The following is a 20560-nucleotide window of genomic DNA, read 5'->3' as shown; positions in this document are numbered from 1 at the left end:
GTGGTCGTTCGCGGACGGGGAAAACTCGCGCTTCGGGGCCATGGCGGCGCGGATGCTCTAGCCCGCGCGTGTGTGTGGCCGGAGTGGAGAGTGGGGACTGGATAGGGACAGTCCCCCTCCCCCAGTCCACATCTAATAGGACTGGGGCACCGACCACTACTAGGAAAAGGCTTATTGCCGGCGCACCAAAATGGGCTATTGCCGGCGCACCAAGAGCCCGCCGGTGCGAACGCGCCGGTGATAATAGCTTATTGCCGGCGCACCAGTCGGTGCGCGCGGCGGTATCTCGCGTTATCCCCGGCGCACCTGTCTAGTTCGCCGGCGGTAAGTTATACAAGAAAACAAAAAAAATTTAAATCTAGATCCGGATCTAGATCTAGATCTAGATCTAGCTAGTCAACCGTGGTTGTCGTCTATGCGCCGGTGTAGGAGGTGCATGAGGATGCTTGGAAGCTCCCAAGATTGGCGGGCCGATGTAGGAGGAGGAGGAGTAGGCCGGAGGAGGAGGAGTAGGCCGGAGGTGGAGGAGCCCGGAGGAGGTGGAGGATGCCTGGAGGATGCCGGGAGGTGGTGGAGGTGGCCAACGGTGATGGGGGAGGCCGGAGATGTTGGAGGAGGCCGGAGGACGTCGAGGAGGCTGGAGGTGGTGGAGGAGGTCGGAGGACGTCGTGGCCGTCGGTGGAGGAGGAGGATGAGTAGGTCGCCGGAGTAGCTCGCCGCCGCGAAGCTCGGTATAGAGAAGGAGGAGCGAGGAGATGGAAGAGGAGGAGGAGGAGGAGGAGGAGGAGGAGGAGGAGGAGGAAAAGAGAAGGGGAAAGTGAGCACCGCGGGTTGAGTTGTGCCTATATAGCACTCCTTACCGCCGGCGCACCAAGTAGGGTGGTGCGCCGGGGCTATTTTTTTCTTTTTTTTCATCCAAATCTTAAATCTGAAAAAAGTCCTGTTTCTGTTTTGAATTTGACGAATCAATTTTTTCTCCAAACGGCCGTAGGCTGTTGAATTCGAGTAGGAAATTTCGAGTAGATCGATTTTGATATAAAAAAGTTTTTCATCGGAGGTCGTATGCAACCGTGAAATCCCGTTTTACCGAAAGATGATGCCATTTTGCATAATACATCGAAATTCAAATTTTCAAATTTTCCCTAAAACTAGATCACATATTACATGGGCATTTCAAAGGATTTTATTTTTTGAATTTTCTATCATTTTCTATTATTTTTTCGAAAACCGAAAAGGCGATTCCCGGGGGGGGGTGGAGAGAAAAATCTAGGCAACTTACCCCGGCGCACCTCTATGGTGGTGCGCCGGTGGTAAATTGTCTACCACCGGCGCACCACCATAAAGGTGCGCCGGGGGTAAGGTGCCCGGAATTTTTGGGGCGGCCGGATCTCTTCGAATTTTATCCCCGGCGCACTAATTTTTTTTGTGCGCCGGCAGTATAGGTCCATCGCCGGCGCGGCGGAAAAGGGGTGCGCTGGCAACACTTTCCACCGGCGCACGTGCAAGGTGGTGCGCCGGCACATATTGCCTCCACCTATAGGCGTTTTCCTAGTAGTGGACAGCTGGGCAGCCACGCGGACCAGGCGGACACGCGAGGACGCCGCGTGCCATCTGCGGCCACGCAAACCCGGCCCAGATTTGGGCCGGGTTTGCGACGTTCCGGACGCCGCGGCCGTCCGCTTTTGTGGTGCGTCCCCGCGTTGGGCCGCGTTTTTGTCCGGCTCGACCCATCCGGACGCGCGAGCGCGGATGGGTCGCCGCATTGGAGATACCCTAAGTCTCTCTGCGCAGCCCGTGATCGGCCTCCTCGCATTTTAACCGCGGCAGCGGTGTCGCGTGAGTCCTGGGACGGCGACGACAATGGAGATGCGACCAGAAGGCGCGACGTGGTCCAGAGACGAAGCAGTACCTTGCCTGCAACTGCAATTAGACGCTGGGGCTGGGGAAGCAGATGAGAAATCAGGCAGCAGTGCCTGCACCCAAGTTTTCGCCTTGGCTTCCCTGTGCCTGTGCGTCGTCAGCTTTGCCCCCATCTGGGATCTGGCCCTGCTGTTCTTTGACAGTTCGCTTGGTCTCCACATTTAGGGCATCTCCAACCGAGAGACCCAAACGGACGCGTTCGACCGTCCGTTTTGAGCTGTTTGGGTCGGCCTCCGGACACGCGGACAGACGAGCACGTCCGTTTCTTTTTTTGTTCCCCAACGCGTCACAGAATCAAATCGCTGTTCCTCTCGTACTACTGTACTAGCTGGCCAGCCCGGTGGAGATGGGTGAGGAGCAAGACGAGCCCAGGAGGCGGCGTTGGCATCCGCGACCAGGAGGCGCTCTCCTCCTCTTCATCCCTGTCCTTGAGCGAACAGCGGCACGACGCCCGGCGAGCTCCGCCCCGACCCGGCGACCTCCGCGACGCCCCTGCCCGCGCCCGTGGCGGCCAGCTCCGCCCCACCCCGGCGTCCTCCGCCGGCCCACGCCAGCGCCGCGTGGCGGCAGCGCCGCCGCGCCGTGGCGGCCACGGCCAGCTCCGCCCGCCCCGCCCACGCCTGCCCCCGTGGCGGCGAGCGCCGCCCGCGCCCGTGGCGGCCACGGCCGGCTCCGCCCCGCCCGCCCACGCCCGCGCCCGTGGCGGCAAGCGCCGCCCCCGCCCGCGCGCCGTGGCGGCCGGCTCCGCCCGCGCCGGCGACCTCCGCCCCGCCCGTCGCGGCGAGCGCCGCCCCCGCCCGTGGCCGACGCGGCCGGCCCCGCCCGTGCCCGCGCCCGTCGCGGCGAGCTCCGCGCCGCCCCCGCCTGTGCCCGCCCGTGCACGCGCCCTCGCGGCGAGCTCCGCGCACGCCCGTCGCGGCGAGCTCCGTGGCCGACGCGGCCGGCGCCGCGCCGCCCGCCCTCGCCCGTGCACGCCTGTGCCCGCCCCCATCCGTGGCCGACGCGGCCGACCGGATGGAGGCGCGGCCCCGTTCTCGCCGCGTGCACGGCCCCGTCCGCCGCCGCGGCCCCGTTCGCCGCCGCCCTTAAGGCGCACCGAGGCGCCCAGGCGTACTGCGCTGCCCCGTTCGACGCCGCCGGTTGTGGCCGCAAGCTCGCAGCGGCGCTGCCCCGTTCGGACGTCGCCGGCGCGGCTCCAAGCTCGCCGGGGGCGCGGAGCTTGTTTCGCCTCCGGCGACTTCCGGCAGGTGTGAAAAAAAGGGAACCGGCGGCGACGGGTGCCTCCATGAGTAGGTGACGGCGGCAGTGCACGAGGCGAGGCAAACTCCGGCGGCTGTACCAAGGATTTTCATGGGAGAAAGGGGAGAGAGGAGAGAGAATGCTGCGGGGTCCATTTGGTTGTCTTTGTCTCTCTGTCAAATGGGCCAGAATGCGTGTCCGGCCGGACAGAATGGACGCGCGCTCGTGTCCGCCTCGACCCAAATCGCTCCCAGATTTGAGTCAGTTTTGGGTCAAACCGGACACCGGGAGCATCCGCTTTTAGGATGGGTTGCCCCGCTGGGTGCAGTTTTGACCCATCCGGACTCATTCGGGGTCCGTTTTTGCGTTTGGGTCTCCCGGTTGGAGATGCCCTTAGGGCTGAAACATACCACCGATGGATCAGCCGGCGCCCTTCCAGGGACAGACAGAACGTAACGTGGCATTCATGTCTCTGCTCAATCGATCGATCGTTGGATCCCGGAGACATGCATGGCCGTTATAGCTCAGGCTAGGAGCAGCATTGAATTTATGCCCATCTCTCCCTGCCTAGCCTAGCTTAGGTTCCCATGCTAATCGATAGCATGACTGCATGGAGCTGGAGGCGGGGCGAAGATTCTACACAAGCTCTTTGGCTTATCTTAGCAGAATTGATTAGCAGACGAAGAGAGCGTTGCTAGATCCGCCTAGATCGGTCTGGCCGGGAGGTGCCCAATACGGCACGCGCGCACCGTACCGGAGTACATACGTTTGCACATACGCAGCAGCTCATCACTGCGATACATGCCCATAGGAGCAAGTCCAGGGTTCTTTTATGCATGTCAGTATTAAGGCATTCAAGCAATGATTTGCAAACAACCTACTAGCATACATAATTTTGACATGACACTGCCATGCATCAGTGCATGCCCTGGTACCTGGTTTAATGTAAAAGAACCGAGAATGAAATTTCTGCTTTATTAAGCAAATTCGGTATATATATAATCTGAACATCGCGCAGCTCCTCTCCAAGCACACCTACAGCAACAAAAGTGTTTCTTGGTGGCCGCTTTTCTCATGCAAATGAGTTGCGGTCCAGCGAATGCTTTCGGGCTCAACCAAACGCAGACTCAACTCAGATGGAGAGGGCTCATATGCTGGCACGAAGGCGTGATTCAGAGTTCGACGCAGGTAGTGACTTCGTCTGAAATTTTTAAATTTCTTTAATTCCTATTGAGGTTGTCATTGCTCGGGCTTCGAGGTTAGGGTCTCATTAGGTATGTCTCCTGCTCAAGTCACATCCTGGGTCACTAAGATTAGACGTTTTTTTTTTGACAGAGAAACGGCACTTTATTGATCACATAATATCAATACAAAGAGTCTTCCGGATTAACACCGGAGCAGAAAGTGAAATAAAACCTTGGCTAGATAAATCACACGACCTAGCCAAGATATGTGCCACCTCGTTACAAGAACGCTTAGTATGTCTGATAGATGCCGATGCAAAACCCATCAGCAACTTCTTGATATCAGAGACAACCACTCCCACCATCGATCGGTCTCGTTCGGCTGAAAGAGAACGCTGGACAAGGCAAAGGCAATCAGACACGAAGATCACTTTGTCGAAGCCCCGATCAGATGCAATTTGCATTGCCCGCCTCAACGCCATTACCTCCGCCATCTCAGGATCGTGAAAACCCGGGAGTGGCTCACTGACAGCCAAAATGCACTGCCCTAGATTGTCTCGGAAGACTGGTCCGACGGCAGATCGGCGCTACTCAGGAAATAAAGTTGCGTCGACATTCACCATGATCTCCCCAGGCGGCAGCGGTGTCCACTTCTGAATTCTGCTGGACTCACACATGTTCCCTGGTTTGATCTTGTAGCAATGCTGCACTATCATGTCCACATACGCCATGATCTTCATACTGGTATGCTTCGGATCAGAAAAAGTCTGGTTATTTCTTCCATCGTTCCTCGCCTCCCAGATATACCAACACCCGACAGCCAATACCGTGGCCTCCAGCTTCGTTGCTCGCCGCAGAAACTTAAATAGCCAGAGTTTTGGCGACATGAAATCATGACGCGAAAGCTTTAGCCTGAACCGTTCCTTCACAGAACGCCAGACTTCATTTGCGAACTGACAAGACAGAAAGGCGTGCTCAACATCTTCCTTCCTGCCACAAAAACACACTCATCACTCGCGGGAATGTGCCGTCGAACAAGCTGGACGCCAGTCGGCAGACAATCATGCGCAAAGCGCCACATATGTATCTTCATCTTCCCGGGTGCGTTGATCTTCCAGACCATTTTCCATTGCTCCTCTTCATTGGCAGCCGAGGATGAGGAGCCCCCACCCTTCTTGCTTCGTGAAATAAAGAAACTCTCTGTTCTTGCAAGGTTATACGCCGACCTGACTGAGTAAGCACCACTCTTGGTATGAGGCCAACGAATAAAATCTCCCCCGTCCTTGCTAATCTGAATTTGCATGATCTGCTCCGATGTCTCCTCATCAAAAAACGCATTGACAGTCTCAGGAATCCATGTCCTTGTTTGATCATCAATCAAGCAATGTACAGATGGGAAAGCATGTATGCCAGTCGATTAGTGATCCAATTATCAGATGTAATCTTCACATATCTCCCATCACCAATGCCCCATTGAGCGCCTCAGATCAACAACTCTCGTCTGAATAAAATACCGCGCCAAGTGTAAGAGGCTGATCGGGGCTTTGTAGCGTGCCAAAAATCGGTGAAGGGGAAGTACCGTCCTTTCAATACCCTGGCACACAGAGAGGAGGGCTCGGTCAGCAGTCTCCATCCTTGCTTACCAAGCATAGCTTGGTTAAATAAGACCATGTCCCGAAAACCCATACCGCCGAGAGGTTTGGGAGCCGAGAGCCACTCCCATGATCTCCAGTGTAATTTCCTTCTCCTTTCCTCAACACCCCACCATTGGGTCGCCACAGTAGATCTCATCCATTCACATGTTGAGACAGGGATTTGGAAACAACTCATGACATGTGTTGGAATAGCCTGGATAACTGCCTTAAGAAAAGTCTCCTTTCCATCTCTTGACAACGGCCTATCCGTCACACCATTCACCCGCTTCCAGATCATATCATGGAGGAAGCTAAACGTTGCCGTGGGGGAGTGCTCTACCGAAATAGACATACCCAAGTATCTGTCATTGAGTATCTTACTTTGCACACCCAGGCTACTCTTCACTCTGTTCTTGATCAAATCAGCACAGTGGTCACCGAAGAATACTGAAGATTTATCCATATTTATTTTTTGGCCGGATCCATCACAGTACATCTTCAGAGTTTCATCGAGGGCCTCAACACTCCTATCATCACTCCTAGCAAAGAAAATGTTGTCGTCTGCAAACAGTAAATGTGAGATGGGGGCCGAGTCTACCATTTCTGATACCATAGAGCTCACCACGATCCTCCCGTTGTTGCAGTAAACATGACAGTCCTGCAGTGCATAAGAGAAACAGATAGGGACTGATGGGATCCCCCTTGGCGGATGCCCCTGGATGGCACCACAGGTTCAGTTAGTTCTCCGTTCACTCGAACAACATACCGAACACAAATTACACACCTCATAACCGTCTGAATCCACGAGGGTGAAAAGCCCAGCTTACTAAGACAACCATGCAGATAATCCCATTACACCCGATCATAAGCCTTCATCATGTCTATCTTGAGGGAAAAATGAGGACGCTTGCAATTTTTTTGTCGAATAGTATGCAGACACTCATACACAATCAGTGCATTGTCCGTAATAAATCTACCAGGAACAAAGGCACGTTGTTGCTCAGAAATAATGGATGGTAAGATCACCTTCAACCGGTTTGCCAACACCTTGGAATCGATCTTGTAAATCACATTGCATAAACTGATGGGGTGAAAGTTCTTCAGATGTTTCGATTTGGTCACTTTGGGAATCAGAACAATAATTGAATCATAGAAACCCTCGGGAACCTCACCTCCCACAAGGAAAGCTCTCACCGCATTACATATCTCTTCCTTGAAAAATTCCCAATGAGTCTGATAAAACAGAGCCGGAAAACCATCAGGTCCGGGTGCTTTGGTAGGGCCCATTTGGAAAAGAGCAGCACCGATTTCCTCATCCGTATATGGTTTACATAAATCCGCATTCATATCATCCGTCACTTTAGATGGGATAGCCTCAAGCACTGCATCAACCGAGGTACACGTTTCAGAGGTAAAGAGATTCTCATAAAAACTTTGAACCATACCTCTTATCTCCCCCCTGTACCTCAAATTTTGAGCCATCAGCTCGCAACAACATGTCAATCTTGTTTGTTTTGCATCTTGTTGTAGCCCTCGCATGGAAAAACGAGGTATTACGGTCGCCCTCCTTGAACCAATCGACACGGGAACGCTGCCGCGCCATGATCTCCTCCCGCTCAATGAGCTCACACAGCTCCCACTCCGCCTCTTTTTCATCAATCAAAATCTGGTAGGTAATTTGAAGCTCGCGTAAATCCCGTAGTTTACCCTCCAGCTGCTTTATTTTCTTCCTTACCGAACCAAATGTTGCTCTACTCCAGTCCTTCAGAGAGGTTGCGACACGGTTCAGATTGGACCAAGTAGACTGCACGGACGTCACCGAACTCCGCTCCTCCACCCATGCCTTCTCGAGAACATCTTTGTAATCCAGTGCACGCAGCCACATCGCCTCAAACCTGAAGCCGTGTTGTACAGGCAGACACCCTCAGTCTCCGATCCCCTCATCAAGGAGATGAGGATCGCGTAATGATCTGAGGCCGTAGTGATGATGTTTTCCACCGAGCAGTCCTCAAACATGCTCGAAAAATCACCATTCGTGACAGCTCTATCCAGACAAACTTTAACATGACTGTTATGGTCCTGCCGATTACTCCAGGTATATTTGGGGCCCTCAAAACCCAAATCTTTAAGCTCACAATCTAGCAGGCAGTCACGGAAAGCACTAATCTATGACTTAGAACGGTCTTGCGGTCCAAGGTACTCGTCCTGGCTTAACACCTCATTGAAATCCCCACAACATAACCACGGACCATTCCACTCAGCTCGCATAAAGCGGAGAAACTCCCAAAACTCATGACGATGTTCCTTTCGAGGTTCTCCATAGACAAAGGTCGCTCTCCATTTTGTTCCGTTTTCCGGTGTGATATTGTTATCACCAAGATTTGACCGAGTCAGAGGTGGGCCGCAGTCAAGATGGGCTTAAGGAAATATACGTGGAGAATTATATGAATCGGCCTGTTGGGTTTAATTGCCCGTGTATCTGTAACATATTAGACCTATTTTAGTTTAGAGATAGAATCTTAGTCGTGCACGGTTTAGTGCATGCCCACATTAGAAAGTCCACTGGACTATAAATATGTACCTAGGGTTTATGGAATAAACAACAACTCACGTTCAACCCCAAAAACAAACCAATCTCGGCGCATCGCCAACTCCTTCGTCTCGAGGGTTTCTATCGGGTAAGCGACATGCTGCCTAGATCGCATCTTGCGATCTAGGCAGCTACAACCACGTTGTTCATGCGTTGCTCGAATCTTGAAGCGCTTTTGATGGCGAGCAACGTAGTTATCATTAGATGTGTTAGGGTTAGCATTGTTCTTCGTTTAAGCATGCTTACGTAGTGCAACCCTTGCATATCTAGCCGCCCTCACGCCTATCTCAGGTGTGGGGCGGCACCCGCTGATCATTATTTAGTAGATCTGATCCGTTACGATTGCTCCTTGTTCTGCAAGGATTAGTTTAATATCCGCAATAGTTTGGCCTTACAATGGGGGGAGGATCCGGTGGCACGTAGGGTGGCGTTCGCAAGTCCTAAACGGGATGTTCCTAGAATCAACTTCATGTTGGTTTTACGGCCTTGTTTAGGATCGGCTTACGAGCACCGTGCGTGGCCGCAAGGCCCAACCTGGAGTAGGATGATCCGGTTATGCGGTGAAAACCCTAAATCGGCGTAGATCTCATTAGCTTCATCTTGATCAAGCGGGACCGCCAAGTATTCGTGCACCCCGTACGGATCATGGGTGGATCGGCTCTTTGAGCCGATTCACGAGATAACTCGAGCCGATCGAGGCTCGTATTTAATGTTTACATGTATGCCTACGAGGAAACTAAGCGAGGCACCCTCATCACCTTCCCGACCGGGTATAGGTCGGGTGGCACGCCCTTGCACTTCGCAACGCCGCGTGTGACCGGAAGAGCATTGCGGGCCGTCGCTCGGAGGGGTCTCGGCCAGCCGCAGCTCTAGGCTCCCCCGGCTCTACGGTGTTGACAAGGCCGCTGCCCGCCGGTGGGTTTTGGCGAGTCAACACATTCAGCACGCCGGTGGGACCATCGTCTACATCAACCACATCGCCATCTACATCCGAGATGGCGGACGGCACGCCGGTCACCTACGAGGATCTGCTCGACGACCTCAAGAAGCAATACAACGAGATCAAGGCTACCCTCGAAGCCGACCTCATCGGCTCTTTTCGGAGAACCCGTTACGGTGGCATCGAGATGGAAGGGGTTCTCACCGAAGGTGCACTCGATGGGATAGACCTCTCTTCCCCGTCGGAGGAACGCACCCGAGGTGCAGCGGCGGAGATCAACTACACGGTGGCTCACTCGCTACACCGCCACTCGAGAACTTGGTCAACGTCTTTGGAGCGTGTCGCTCGCGCGTGATCCGAGGAGATCATGAGCCACCGGTACTCGCCGTCGGGACCAGCTCTCGGGACTCATCAAGGAGAGTTGCCTTTCCGATCCCGTCCACCGCTGCCGTTTGCGTTGGCAGCACCAGCTGAAGTGCCGACTACACCGGCATTCCTCGTCTACGAGTTGGTGGCGACCCCGGTGACTACCAGTTCTTAATGGAGGCGCCTAAGGAGATCCCTCATGGATACGCGTGCATGTATGTGCCGGATTGTGGTGGCTCGGGCACTCACAAACCAGGCCACAACATCGGGGACTCCGGCGAAGACAGGAGGAACGTCGGCGACGGAGCGAGACGTGGCTAACTAAATACGCCACACCGACGAAACTCCGAGCCCAGCTCCCGCGGCTGGCTCGGAGCTGGAAAAGCAAACATGGCAGGCCAAGTACGCCACCCCGGCAAATCTTCGGAGTGCAACTCCTACGGCCAGCACGGCGGATCGGATCGGTACCATGCGAGAGACCGGTTCGGCATGATGCCGAAGAGAAGGGTAGTCGGCTATTCCAAGCCGTACCACGACGATTACGAGATGATCCCGCTGCCACCTAAATATCGGCTCCACGACTTCTCCAAATTCGGTGGATCGGATGGCTCCAGCTCCATCGAGCACGTCGGCCGATATTTGGCTCAACTAGGACCGGCTTCGGTGTCGGATCAGCTACGCGTGAGGCTCTTTTCACAGTCCCTCACGGGATCGGCTTTTGGATGGTACACCTCTGCGCGGCCGAATTCCATCCGAGTCTTGGAAGCAATTGGAAGAACAGGTTCCATATGCAATACCATTCGAAGCTTCCGAGTGCGGCATTGCCGATCTAGCACAACTACGTCGAAGCGCGGGAAACGGTGACGGAATACATCCAGCGCTTCAGGAATCTTAGGAACCGATGTTATTCGGTTCGTATAAGCGAAAAGGAAGCGATCGAGTTGGCGATAGCGAGGCCTTGCAACACGGCTCAAGGACATGGCCTCCCAAGCGAGATTATCCCTCGTCGGCGCACATGGTTCGAAATTATCAGCATATGAACAGCGCCACCCCGACACTGTACCAAGACAAGTTCAAACGTGCGGTAGTTATGGTCGATACGGAAGAGGATGAAGTGCCTGCGGGAGGCCAAGAGATAGCGATGTGGCTGAGTGGACTCGGGGGGAACCCCGTGGCCTCGCAAATGGGTAAAGCCACCGGGGCCGCCCGGGGATTTGATTTTGACATAACCAAGACTGAACAAATCTTCGACCTCCTGCTCAAGGAGAAACAGGTTGACGATTCCCGAAGGTCTCAAGTTCCCCACGGCGAAAGAGCTAAACGGAAAGCCGTATTGCAAATTCCACAACTCGCTTTCCCATGCCACCAACGACTGCCGGGTGTGGCGTCAGCACATCCAAGCGGCGATAGAGAAGGGGCGGCTAATTTTCAACCGAGTACGCCATGAAGGTCGACACCCAACCCTTCCCCGCCGTTAACATGGTGGAAATCACCTACCCCGAAGGTTGCCGACCGAGTCCCTCGTTCGGCATCAACATGGTAGGACTCGGAAACCACTCGGCAAAGATGGAGATGAGGGCAGCCTGCTCTCACAGCAAGGATACAGAAGAGGCCGCTCCACGCGATCGGCTCCGTCATGATGGCAAGTGCTATGTCACAGAGGGAGAGGTGAAGAATATAAGATATCAGCGACCCCTCTCTGATCACCTCCTCAACAAATATGTTAGTCAGTATGACCAACGCCGGCGACCCAATTACGATGATAGAGAAGATCGTTTGGCTAGAGAAGCCGGAAGATATCGTCGGCAGGATCGCGATGAGGAGGAGCACGAGCGCTATGCCACGGAAGCATCAAGGGAGCAAGACGACAACGCCGAGGCATTGGGACTGCCCCTTCTTCGTACACTTGCTGGGATTCAGGAATGAGCCGATTGCCCACAATCGGCAATTGCCCGTAATGCAATCGGAAAAAGAAGGAGGCAGCCAACGTGTCCGTGTTCGAGCGCCTAGGGCCTCTCCCGTCACAAAGCAAACGCGCCGAGTCACCTCGTTGGGCAGATCTTGAGGATTCGGAAGACGAGGGAGAAGTGGAAGAAGACAGGATACCACCGGCCAAGGTGGTGCCCCGACGGACTCAGCCGTTCCCAAAAGCGCAGGGTTCAGCGATTGCGCGGCCTGGAGGAGGCCGAAAGGTTGTACCTGCATACTCTAAGGAAGGCACGGCCCGATCCGGTCGCAAAAGTTCAGCGAACCCTGGATGAAGAGGGTCGTCCACGGAAAATGGAGTGGCGCCCCAAACGAGGAAAGCCGATGATGAGACATCGGCCGGCACAAACATGGTACTCGTCTTGCCGACAGAGCTTAGCCCTCCACGACTCTACGGAGCACTCAAGGTGGACGACGACAAGCGCATCAAGTCGGAGGTTGGGTTGGTTTCATCCAGACTCGACCAAGTAGCAAGATCAAACCAATAAGCAAACCGGGATAGGCTGATCCTTGTGATCGGCCACAAAAATTCTACGAAGGGAACTTACAAGACCTTCAACGAGCAAGCAACGTGGAGGCCGATTCCGATATCGGCCAAAATTACCCTCACCTACCTTTACGCCCGGGTTCAACATGTTATCCAACGCAGCCGATACCATCAATTTTCTTGACAGAATCGGCTCGGGGGGGCACCCGGTATATGAAAATACGAGGATATGCAACGAAGCATCTCATCTTTTGTTGACGGGTATTGAAATATGGGGGCCGATGCACAGGTCGGCCGTAAAAAAAAAGGGTGAAAATTCGAAAATTTTCGAGCACAGCCGATGCAGCAGACATCGACTTCAGAATCAAGAAACAGCCGATGCGTAGCCATCGACTCTAGTTGTGCGAGGATTATCAAGCCTTCACCAAATCCAGGATTTCCAATCCGTGGGGCTAGTGCAGCTGGAAACGAAAGATTATCGGCCGTCGGAGGAAGAAAGCGGATCGGTCGTGGCACATTCTCGCCTCGAGTAAGAGCTCGGGGGGCAGCTCACCTTGAAGGCTTTCCGCTCGGAGAAGCCGATTTGTGTTCAAATCGGGCCGACGCTGCATAAGGAACTTCCCCACACACGATCGGGCCCGGGTCTACACGGTTCATGCGCGTATCCTCGTCTCCGTTTTGCGTTGGCCGAGACTCGGGGGCAACGAGGCCCGGTAGATTGCTCTGTTGAAGGACCGATGCGTGTTATCGGCTCATTACGCATTGGCAAAGGGGACAAATCGGTAAGGTCAGTAGAAGAGAGAATCGGCTCAATTAAAAGGAATCGGCAAAATCAAGATTGGGGAAAAGTTCTTCATTGGGGAGATTTCTTACATAAGGAGCTAATTGCTCTCAAAAGGGGAATACTAGGGGATCCACTGCCCCATCTACTACTACTGGCCCTATTCTAGAGGTCCTATCTATGGGCCATCACTGCCCTCATCGTCGCTGGCGTCGCCACTATCGGCGCTGCTCCCGGCGGGCTCGTCGTCGCTCCAATGGCCGCCGACCGGGCCCTCGTTGTCTTCATCTTCTTCGTCAGCGTCGTCCTCGTCGCTGTCGAAGTCGCTCGATTGCCCGGCCAAGGGCGGAACCGCTTGGCCGGCGGCTCGTCGGAGGAGCCCTCGTCGTCGTCCTCCTCCTCCTCTTCCTGCTCCTCCTCCTCCCCGGGAGAGGTGAAGTCGCGAGGAGAAGCTGTCGTCGTCACTCCCCTCTTCCGTTTCCCCAACGGCGAGGAAGCGGAGGTCGCTCTCCCCGTCCGTCAAGGACTGGTCGTCCTCGGACCGGACGGAGAAGTCGTGGTCCGATTCCTCCCCGCCGCAATGGCGCGGCGGGTGTTGGCTGCGTGGACCGCCGCCGCGTCGTACTCCGGCGTCGGCTCACGGGACGTGGAGGATTGGCTAGCAAGATCCGATGGAGCAGAGGAGGAGGAAGACATGGTGGCTGGGAGGGTTTTTGGAGTGCTAATGCGGAGGAGATACAAAGGAGAACTGTTCAGAGCGGTTAAATCAAAGGAGGATATAGTGGAAATTCAATGCCACAGCAGTTTCCGAGGAAGTGGTGCATAAAAAGAAAAAAAACTGCCGGGTCACGCGGAGAAGTTGAGAAGGCAAGGCATCATCATGAAGGATACCGCGACGGTTCCGCCACGACATGACCCGACGAAGGAAGCGGAGTGATTTTGGAATTACCAATTCCAAAACCAGGGGGGCATGTGTTATCACCAAGATTTGACCGAGTCAGAGGTGGGCCGCAGTCAAGATGGGCTTAAGGAAATATACGTGGAGAATTATATGAATCGGCCTGTTGGGTTTAATTGCCCGTGTATCTGTAACATATTAGACCTATTTTAGTTTAGAGATAGAATCTTAGTCGTGCACGGTTTAGTGCATGCCCACATTAGAAAGTCCCCTGGACTATAAATATGTACCTAGGGTTTATGGAATAAACAACAACTCACGTTCAACCCCAAAAACAAACCAATCTCGGCGCATCGCCAACTCCTTCGTCTCGAGGGTTTCTATCGGGTAAGCGACATGGCTGCCTAGATCGCATCTTGCGATCTAGGCAGCACAAGCCCCACGTTGTTCATGCGTTGCTCGTACTGAAGCGCTTTTGATGGCGAGCAACGTAGTTATCATTAGATGTGTTAGGGTTAGCATTGTTCTTCGTTTAAGCATTCTTACGTAGTGCAACCCTTGCATATCTAGCCGCCCTCACGCCTATCTCAGGTGTGGGGGCGGCACCCCGCTTGATCATTATTTAGTAGATCTGATCCGTTACGATTGCTCCTTGTTCTACAAGGATTAGTTTAATATCTGCAATAGTTTGGCCTTACAATGGGGGGAGGATCCAGTGGCACGTAGGGTGGCGTTCGCAAGTCCTAAACGGGATGTTCCTAGAATCAACTTCATGTTGGTTTTACGGCCTTGTTTAGGATCGGCTTACGAGCACCGTGCGTGGCCGCAAGGCCCAACTCGGAGTAGGATGATCCGGTTATGCGGTGAAAACCCTAAATCGTCGTAGATCTCATTAGCTTCATCTTGATCAAGCGGGACCGCCAAGTATTCGTGCACCCCGTACGGATCATGGGTGGATCGGCTCTTTGAGCCGATTCACAGGATAACCTCGAGAGCCGATCGAGGCTCGTATTTAATGTTTACATGTATGCCCTGCGGGAAACTAAGCGAGGCACCCTCATCACCTTCCCGACCGGGTATAGGTCGGGTGGCACGCCCTTGCACTTCGCAACGCCGCGTGTGACCAGAAGAGCATTGCGGGCCGTCGCTCGGAGGGGTCTCAGCCAGCCGCAGCTCTAGGCTCCCCCCGGCTCTACAGTGTTGACAAGGCCGCTGCCCGCCGGTGGGTTTTGGCAGTCAACAGATATGAACATCGATGCATCGTGAATTACAAGGCATAATAGAAACGGAAATAGAGGCCAACCAAAATAAGGCCAAGCCACCGCTTAGGCCAGAACTACTGATAGCATAACAACCAGAGTATCCTAACGACCACATATAGCTTCGAACTCTGGTATCCCTCATCTTTGTTTCAGACAAGAAGAAGAGGGAGGGACGGTGAACTCTCACAAGCCAGCGGAGCTCGCCAACTGTCGCGTCCGACCCCAAGCCGCGAGAGTTCCAACATAGAATCCTCATTGCGTCTGGCGGGGCTGCTCAACAGCTCCCGCCTGATCCGCCGATCCATGGTTGTCACCTTTCCGCTACTTGTTGGAATCATTACTCTCGGCATCTGTGGTGTGCACTTCCTCAGCCATCGACGCCAGCACACCATCACGCACCACCAAAGCCAGTGGGTGCACATTCTCTGTCGTCATTGAAGGGGTGGATCTCGCCTTGTATACTTGCACTTTCTTCCTTTTCTGTCCCAAGGTGCCCTTATCAGCAACAATGTCCTTCTCTGGCCCTTTATCAGCCTTGTTAGCTTTTGTGCAGGGTCGCGGTTTCTTCTTCCCCGGGGACGCCACCTCCGGTTCAGAGTTCTCCACTGTCCCACTCCTACTGCCCGACTGGTTAGGTCTGTCCTTCCCCGGCGAGGACGATCTTCCCTTACCAGCCAACACCGAACCACTCGACGACTGAGCACCCTGCATCTTCTTCTTCCTTTCATCTGGTGCACATAGAAAATCCGCCGAGTACGGGAGCCTCCCATCCACATCTCGCTCCCCTGGGTTTAAGCATTCTGTAGAGGAGTGACCAATCATACCACATGAGAAGCAGTAGCGAGGCAGGTTCTCATACTGGAGCTCAAACCAGTTAGTCGTGTTGCGCCTTTGTGAAAACACAATGACTCCCCGCTGAAGAGGTTTGTCCACATTAATCTCCACGCGCACACGCATATGGCTCTCCCAGCAACGTCCTGATGCATCACACTCAACCACCGGAGTACTCCCATCAACGCCAACTGATTTGGCAATAGCCAGGCCTGATCGCTTTTGCATGTAGCCAAAGGGAAGGTTCAAGATCCTCACCCACACTTTTAGCTTGTAGAAAATCATACCCCGCGGCTTCAGATCGACGTTGAAAGATTGCAGAAGAACCGCATGCTTGCCTACTACCCAAGGCGGGCCATCCAGCACACGCTCCATGTCGCCCTTCGTGGCAAATTCCACGACAAAGATGTTGTCGCCACCAGGATTCAGCAGAAGCTCTCGTGGGTTACCCCACGCCGGACGCAAAGTGGAGGAGATCGTACTGATGTGCAAGATGGTGGGTGAGAGCACCTTGCCGACCAGCGTCCACTTGGAGTGAACCGAAATCTCATCCGCGCCATCATCCAGCACGACCGCTGCAGCCTCCGCCGTCGTGAGACGAAGCCTACCCATCATCTCTGAGACACCCTCCTCAGGAAGCCGTCGCCGCCGTTGGTTGGGGGGTCACCGGGGTGCCCCCAGTTGAAACAGAGGCCTCCGCTCGGGAGGCATCCGGCGCCGCCTTTCCTCCACCACCCATCACCTGCGATCCCGTCATCGATCGATCCCGCAGACCAAACCACAGACCAAGAGCGGGCGACAATCTACGGGAGTCCCTTGATCACTCCGAATCCGGGGAAAGGTTGCAGAGAAAAACCGAGGGCGCAGGGATCAGTAGGGAGGGAAACGAGAAGGAGATCACGCTCGCAAGCGTAACACAGACAAGGTCTCAAACCCTAGGTCCGGGTGATCTCCATGAGGATCGCCTCTACCCTAGGAGAGAGAAAAACGGTTCATACTAAGATTAGACGTTGATCTTGAAAGAACTCTGGTTATGTTAGTGTTGCGGTCAGAAACCCACCGGCGAGCAACGACGGGCAACACAGTAGAGCCGGGAGGCTTCCAGAGCTGCGGCTGGCCCTGGTCCCTCGAGCGACGGCCCGCAAAGCCTCGGCACGCACGTCCGATGCTGGTGCAAGGGCGTGCCACCTGACCTATACCTGGTCAGGAAGGTGATGAATTTGCTTCGCTTAGTTTCCTGCATGGCATACACGTAAACATTAAATACGAGCCTCGATCGGCTCTCGGGTTGTCCTGTGAATCGGCTCAAGGAGCCGATCCACCCATGATTCGTATGAGGTCTACGATCACATGGTGGTCCTGCTTGATCAATATAAGGCTAAAACGACCTACGACGATTTAGGGTTTTCACCACATAATCGGAACATCCTACGCGTGATTCAGCCTGGCAGCCACGCACGGTGATAATAAACCAACCCTAGACAAGGCCTAAAAACCAACATGAAGTTGACCCCCGGAACATGTTATCTAGGGCTAGCAAACTACACCCTACGTGCTACTGGATCCTTCAACCCGTTTGCAAGGCCTAACTATGCAGATATTAAACCAATCCTTGAAGAACAAGGAGCAATCATAACGGATCGGATCTGCTAAACAATGATCAAGCGGGGTGCCGCCCTTACACCTAAGATAGGTGTAAGGGCGGCTAGACGTCTAAGGGTTGCATGGACGAAAGCATGTGACACGATGAAACAATGCTAACCCTAACAGGTCTATGATAACTACGCTGCTCGCCATCAACAAGGCTTCAGCACGAGCAATGCATGAACAACGAATAAACGTATACTGCCTAGATCGCAAGATGCGATCTAGGCAGCATGATGCTTACCCGAAGAAACCCTCGAAACAAGGGATTGGCGATGCGCCTAGATTGGTTTGTGATGAACGTGATTGTTGTTTTTCTCAATAACCCTAGATACATATTTATAGTCCGTAGACTTTCTAACGTGGGAATAATCCCAACCGTGCACGAGCCAAATTCTATCTAACCGACACGTATCCTACTATATTTACAGATACACGGGCAAACTAGCCCAAACTTTGTATACAAGGCCGATTCATGTATTTCTTCCGTATATATTCTTCAAGCCCATCTTGATCGCGGCCCACCTCTGATCCGGTCAAATTCTGGTGATAACACATGCCCCCCTGGTTTTGAAAATGATAATTCCAAAATCACTCTGCTTTTTCTTCGTCGGGTCATGTCGTGGCAGAGCAGAACCGTCGCAGCATCCTTCATCATGATGCCTTGCCTTCACAACTTCTCTGCAAGATTTGATAGCTTTAACATCACTTCCTCGGAAACCGTAGTGGCATTAAATCCCCACTATACCCCCTTTATTTAACTGTGCCGAACGGCCCGCCTCTTCATCCCCTTGTTCTGTTCCAACCATCGGCACCAAAAAACCCTCTTTCCCTGTAGCAATGTCTTCCTCTTCCTCCATCTCATCAGGCCTCTCTTTCCAATCTTCTTCCTCGAGCGAGCAAGAGTGGGACTTTGACTACGTGCCAGATGGCCCACCCGAGGCCCTCGTCGGGTCAGATGGTGACTTACCCCTGACCGATGGGGAGGACGACCTCCGAGTTCCTCATCGAAGGGGAGCTGGAGAGTGAGAGCGAGGACGACCTCCACTCCTGGGCGAACTCCACCTCCTCCGACGAGGAGGAGGAAGAAGAAGAAGAGGAGGAAGAGGAGGAAGAGGAGGAGGATGACTCCTCCTCCTCCTCCACTGGGTATCCGCCGGCGAAGCGCTTCCGCGCTTGGGCGGACAGCGAAGATGATGATGATGACGAGGAAGAAGAGGCTCCGGCCGAGGGCTGGAGCAGCAGCGACGAGGAACTCTCCGGAAGCAGCGCCGATGGCAGCTACGATGCCGACGACGAGGCCAGCGAGGATTAGTAGTTCCTGAGCAATCGGCTCTTCTTTTATTCTTCCTCTCTTGAGCAATCGGCTCTTCATTGTAAAAACCCCTCTTATTAATGAAGAAGTGCTTCCAGTTAATTTTGCCGATAGTCAAAGTCAAACAATCCCCAAAAGAGCCGATGGCATCGCATCGGCCTCTACCATAAAACACGAGTAAGGCCAACCTAATTTCCCCTCCAAACGGTAACCTGCGACCTTCGTATGAGAAAGCAACCTCAGATCCCCAAATCGCCGCCCAAGCAGCTCCACGAATCTCAGATCTCAACCGCGCCGTCCCAACTCTACAGCGCATCAAATGGTAATCCTTAACCGCCTCTTCGCCATTCGAATCAATGTTAGGATTAAACAGCAAGCACCTGAATTAATTTCCTATTCCGTTATTAATTTTAGGTTTCAGATATCCTACTGCCGCATCCTTCTCTCCCAAATTCTATGTGTCTTGGCCCCCGTTCTTCCGAGAGTCCCGCTCACTTAATCTCATGCGAGGCCAATAGAATCCCCTTCGTGAACCAGAACTTAGATCTGACTTCCTGGGCCGACTGCCTGCGAGCCCGGCCTAATCCTCTCGAAGGTTGGGTGGCATGGTACGAGTAGAGTGTCCAAAACCCATTATGCCACTCGGGAAACGATAGGGATAGCCGATGCTTTGTCATTATCATTGTCTCCTCTTGAAAAGAATGAGAACATTCTGAAAACCATCGGCTACTTTTGGTCTGATGCGCTGAATTGCTTCATGTTCGGCCATGGCCCCATGACACCAACTCTGCTGGACGTGGCCATGATCACAGGCCTAGACATTGCGTCCTCAAGCCCCTCTGCCTTTAAGTTGCCAAAGGTCCCTTTCACCCTTTCCTCTAAAACGAGTGTACAAGCCGGGGCGCCTACCTCGAGCGTTATATGAAAACCAAAGGCCCTGTGACGAGAGAAAGAGCACACGGCCTTCTTGAACTTCACGGCTGGAGCACTTCATATTCTGTGGTCCTTCACTCGCCCCAACCAAGAATTACCTTTCCCTGGCCTATGAACTTGCCAAAGGCACTCAACTTGGCCTCGGCAAGCCTGTTCCTTGGAGAGGTCTATCGATCTCTTCAAGCGATGTCCGTCAAGCTTGTTCTCCCAAAAGACAGGTTAAAACAGAGGCCCCTGGTGGTTTATTCAGTTATGGGCTCAGCTGTACTTTCAGAACCAGATCCCAAACTTCCCATCTTTGGCCACCTGCACCTTCCCAGATGCTAATGGAAAGGAGATCCGATGCACTAGCTATGGCCAAGCTCTGTATAGCCTCCCAGGCAGCAGGTTGATCCCTAAGGAAGCAGCAGAGTGGTTCAAGATTTTCTTCCAAGGCTTGGGCAACCCCCTGTTCTTTCCTTATACTGAATCGGAGAACTTTGAGAATCCAGTCTCCTTCCGATTAGACAGCTTTGCCGATGACGCTAGCACCCGGCACTTGTACTCTATC

Source organism: Lolium rigidum, chromosome 5 (assembly GCF_022539505.1).
Source record: "Lolium rigidum isolate FL_2022 chromosome 5, APGP_CSIRO_Lrig_0.1, whole genome shotgun sequence".
NCBI lineage: Eukaryota > Viridiplantae > Streptophyta > Magnoliopsida > Poales > Poaceae > Lolium > Lolium rigidum.
Note: the sequence above shows the minus strand (reverse complement) of the source record.